This window comes from Myotis brandtii, unplaced genomic scaffold (genome assembly GCF_000412655.1).
Source record: "Myotis brandtii unplaced genomic scaffold, ASM41265v1 scaffold82, whole genome shotgun sequence".
Taxonomy (NCBI): domain Eukaryota; kingdom Metazoa; phylum Chordata; class Mammalia; order Chiroptera; family Vespertilionidae; genus Myotis; species Myotis brandtii.
Genome location: NW_005371324.1, coordinates 5,755,198 through 5,760,593, shown reverse-complemented (window position 1 = coordinate 5,760,593; position 5,396 = coordinate 5,755,198). Strand labels below are relative to the sequence as shown.

At 39.6% G+C, this 5,396-nt stretch overlaps 1 protein-coding gene across 1 annotated transcript in view; it reads right to left on the bottom strand.

The window, feature by feature from the left end:
* NAV3 (neuron navigator 3) overlaps positions 1-5,396 on the bottom strand; it is an 832,279-nt gene that overhangs the window by 467,550 nt on the left and 359,333 nt on the right. The window lies entirely within an intron of this gene.

Sequence of the window (5,396 nt, the reverse complement as noted above, 5' to 3'; positions counted from 1 at the left end):
CACTCAAGGGGCCAAAGAGCAGCATGTGGCTCGCGAGCCGCAATTTGCCAACCACTGGTATAGACAACTTGGTTCTACTTCTCTAAACTCTCAATTTTGCCAAGGGCTAGACCAGCAATTCTCAACCTGTGGGTCGCGACGCCTTTGGGGGTCGAACCACCCTTTCACAGGAGTCGCCTAAGACCATCGGAAAACACATATATAATTACATATTGTTTTTGTGATTAATCACTATGCTTTAATTATGTTCAATTTGTAACAATGAAAATACATCCTGCATATCAGATATTTACATTACGATTCATAACAGTAGCAAAATGACAGTTATGAAGTAGCAACGAAAATAATTTTATGGTTGGGGGTCACCACAACATGAGGAACTGTATTAAAGGGTCGCAGCATTAGGAAGGTTGAGAACCACTGGGCTAGACTGATACATTATCTGTTGCTGCTGAAAGAATGGCAAGCCTAGTGGGTCAAAATAACACAAGTTTAAACAAAACAAACAAATTCAGACAGACAACAGAATGGTGGTTATCAGATGGAAAGAGGAGGCAGGGGGAAGACACAGTGGATAAAGGCGGGCAAATATATCGTGATGGGAGGAGATTAGACTTTGAGTGGTGAGCACACAGCAAAGTATACGGATATTGTATTTCAAAATTGTAGAGCTAAAAGGTATATAATGTTATTTAAAACTAGTTATGAAGTAGCATCAAAAATAATTTTATGGTTGGGGGTCACCACAACATGAGGAACTGTATTAAAGGGTCGAGGCATTAGGAAGGTTGAGAACCACTGGGCTAGACTGATACATTATCTGTTGCTGCTGAAAGAATGGCAAGCCTAGTGGGTCAAAATAACACAAGTTTAAACAAAAACAAATTCATAGACACAGACAACAGAATGGTGGTTACCGGATGGGAAGTGGAGGCAGGGGGAAGACACAGTGGATAAAGATGGGCAAATATATCATGATGGAAGGAGATTAGACTTTGAGTTGTGAGCACACAGCAAAGTATACGGATATTGTATTTCAAAGTTGTAGAGCTAAAATATATATAATGTTATTTAAAATGTTAGCCCAATAAATTTAATATAAATACAGTCAAACTTCCATCTCTCAACTGGAACAATTCAGTTCTCAGCCAAGTTGTTCACAGAAAAAGTGTGTAGGTTGTGGAACAAAACTTCAGTTCTTGATCTGATAACCCTTTCCTGCTGATGCATATTTGCAACATAGTACATAGTTGCTTAGAGTTGCAGTTGAGAGGCCGGCAACTGAGGCGAGGAACGTTGGAGTCTGCAGCAAGCAAGCCTCCCTGCTCGCTTCAGTGCCTGGCTGCCAGCCGCCATCTTGGCTGACAGTTAATTTGCATATACTCACTGATTAGCCAATGAAAAGGGTAGCGGTTGTACGCCAATTACCATGTTTCTCTTTTATTAGTGTAGATGTTAGCCCAATAAATTTAATATAAATACAGTCAAACTTCCGTCTCTAAACTGGAACAATTCAGGTCTCAGCCAAGTTGTTCACAGAAAAAGTGTGTAGGTTGTGGAACAAAACTTCAGTTTTTGATCTGATAACCCTTTCCTGCTGATGCATCAGCATGACAATAAGCATCTCTCAGGACATAAACAAAGGAGAGAATGTACCAGTCTGAGTCAGTTTACAGCTAACCCTCACCTTGTTACCATCTCAAGAAATTATGCTGTGAATTGATTTGTGTGTGTGGACAAAAAAGTGTGTAGGTTGTGGAACAAAACTTCAGTTTTTGATCTGATAACCCTTTCCTGCTGATGCATCAGCATGACAATAAGCATCTCTCAGGACATAAACAAAGGAGAGAATGTACCAGTCTGAGTCAGTTTACAGCTAACCCTCACCTTGTTACCATCTCAAGAAATTATGCTGTGAATTGATTTGTGTGTGTGGATGATTAGCACAATTTTAAAACATAAAGGGGCCATCTAGAGTGCTAATGTTGCTAAGGGTGTGAACGAAACAATGACCACAGAGGATTAAAAAGGCAGAAAACCAGTTGCTGATTTGGATGAATGAAAAGCAGTGAGCTGTGAGAGCATTTCTGAGGCAGTGATATGTGAAAAAGCTAAGATGTTGCACCCAGTGGACCAAGTGCTAAAAGCAATTCTTTTAGGGCTAGTAGGGGGTGGTTCAATGAATTTAAGAAAATAAGTGTTTATTTATAGATTAAAGAGTATATTAGAACACTGGCCTGTTTGGCTTAGTGGTTAGAAGGTAGGCCAGCAAATGATAGGGCCTCAGATTCGATTCCATGTCAAGGGCATGTACCTCAGATACAGGTTTCAATTCCAGGCCCCAGCTGAGGAATGTGTGAGAGACGACCATTCAATGTGTCTCTCTCACATGCAACCAAGGTACATGCCCTTGACATGGGTTATATGGAGTTGTAGCAGAACTAATATCCATCCATCGTTTTTTCCTCCCCTTTAATTTCTACATTGTGAGATGTGAGCATGTGATTTTTATAATCATTCATTTTACAAATATTTTTATTTTAAATTTAGGAAATACATTGGCATCAAAATAGATAAAGCCTTGTCTTTAAACAGCTTACACTCAAGTAGGAGGAGAGCTTATGTGATTATTTAAACAAAAGGTGATATTGTGTGCTTACTGTGGGCCAGTCATTGGGCTTAGTGCTTTAAATGCATTTTATCTTTGAATATCTCTTATACTACATATCTACACTAATAAAAGAGAAACATGCAAATTGGTGTCACTCCGCTACACCCACCAGTCGATCAAGATGTGTATGCAAATTAACAAACAAAGATGGCGGTTAATTTGCATACGCAGGCAAGGAGAGAAGACTAAAGACTTAAGACTGAAGACTGAAGAGGCTTGGCTTCTCCGCTGCGGCCAGACCAAAGGCCTGGGTCCCAGGTGCGGGAGGAAAACCAGTGCTGACAGCCAGGGAAAGGAAGGCCTATTGCACAAATCTTCGTGCAATGGGCTTTTAGTATTATATAATTTAACACCCTTAACATAAGATACTCTTTTATGCCCTGTTTATACTAGTAGTACCTGCCCATAGTGGCATAGGTAATAGTGGATATGTGTTTTGATCCCTGGCCTTTTTTTTATTTCTATGTCTCTAACTCGAATGGAACTATACATCACACTTCTTTCAAGAACCACCAGTTTGGGAAAGAAGCTATAAAACTAGGCAAAAGACCACCATATTAGACATTGACAAAGACTCTCTCCTTGGTTAAAATTATTTTTTAATGTTTTTATTGATTTTTAGAGAGATGGGAAGGGAGAGGGATAGAGAGATAGAAACACCCATAAGATAGGAACATCATTAATTGGCTGCCTCCTGCACACCCCCCCCTGGGGTCAAGCCCTCATGGGCCCTCACTGGGAATTGAACTGTGACCTCCTGGTTCCTGGGTTTATGCTCAACCACTGAGCCACACCAGCTGGGCTTGATCAACTTTTGATACGCTCCTCTGAGCCCTCTTTTCAACTAGAACTTGTCCTTAGTCTGCCTAGTCCAGCTGTAGTAAGAAACTTACAAAGCCAGTTTAGTAAGAATATGCACATCTTTGATATGTGACCAACCTGCCTGACTTCAACAAGAATCCTGTGAAGTCAGTTTAGTGAGAATTTCTCAACCCTTTGTCTTTTTCTGCCAATGACCCCTCACCTTGCTCCTTGGCTATAAATCCTCACTTCTCCCTGTTGTATTCAAAGTCCCTCTCTCTTTCCTTTATTGCATTAGTTTTGGCACGTATCATAAAAGTCCTCAAATAAAATCTTCCTTGCCACTTTAACAAGTGTCTGAATAATTTTATACTTAAAAATATTAAATATCCAGGAAGAGTAGGCAAACTTGAAACAGTTCAAGGAGAAACCATTCCTGCTAACCTAGTCTGGTAGTCACCTGTCAACATATGGCCAGGACACTGAAATGGATTGTAAAGATTGGTGTGCATGACAGATTACAGCTTCAAAGAAATAATGTACCACATTTATAACCATCACTGTGTTAGAAAGTATTTGCCATGGTGACATTCAATCACAAAATTCTATTGTAGGTACTGGGATTACAGAAGAGAAACAGAGATCCATGGGAATAGAGATCACAGGTACCATAAAGCTTGATATTAAGGATGAAGTAGGGAGGAGGACTGTATTGCTGCACCAAAACCCCAGGGATTTAAAGGTATCCTAATTATTCTACTGATAAGAGACATTGCACCCTAAATATTTCTAATATATCCTATTAGAACATTATGTCAGTTGGGATTAAAGATTGTAAGCATATTCAGATGCCCTTTTATTTGAAGGACAGACATAAAAAGACAATGACTTGTGTAAACCAGAAAGTGATTGGACATAATGGCTTTTGAGAGAAGAGTGAAACTCCATAGCAAGAATTAAAGTCGATAATTTTGGGGAGCATTACTACTAGTACAAAAAGGCTATGAATTGTGTCCCCAAGGCTAGTCAGTTATGGCAGATAATAACAGGTTTTGCCCCATGTCAGAAGAACGGGTAGTATAATTTGTTCAGCTCCAAGATTTCACCCAAATAGTATGAAGTGTTCTCTAAAAGGAGTCCCCAGAGTCCTCAGCAAGTAACTAGATGCCATAATAAGTTGTCAATTGTTTCATGGTTGTCAGGAATCGCATCTTCACAAGCAGTCATTCAACTGATGGTAGATCATGATGTTGGTCCAAGTGATTTCTAGATGACAAACTGGATTACAAGATAAAGAAGTTTGTAGATAAAAAAGATGACAAGATTTTATCATGGTCTGATATTTGGGATACTGGGTTAAGACACTGATATTGTGGTACTTGCTCATAAGATATTGGTAGGGATCTATAAATAACACTTCAGGATTCCGCATAATTTGACCTCAGATGATATCTCCTTACTTGCTCCCTCCTTCTCTGTGCTCTGGACACTCTGTCTTTCTTTATATCCTTTGGACATGCACCTTCCCAATCAAGAATTCTTTTTCTCCTACCATATCTGCTTGGTTAACTCCTATTCTTCAGATTCTAATTCAGATCTAACTTGCTCAGAAAAGCTTTCACTGACCGCCTAGATCAGGGGTGGGCAACCCCTGGCACACGTGCCAAACATGGCACGCCAGTAACTTTTGCTGGCACGCGAAACCCTCTCTTATAATCTTCCATTTACAATTTTTTTCCTAATATCGACTTTTTATTTTTCAGATAAATTCAGTGTAGGTGCATCTTAGATAAATAAATAATTTTACATAACAAGTTATCTTAAAGACCATAGACATGGATTGACAAGAGAGGGGAAGAGCAATTTCTATGCCTCTGCCTTAACTCTCCCTGCCTTCCTAGATCCAACCAGTGTTTTGGTTTCA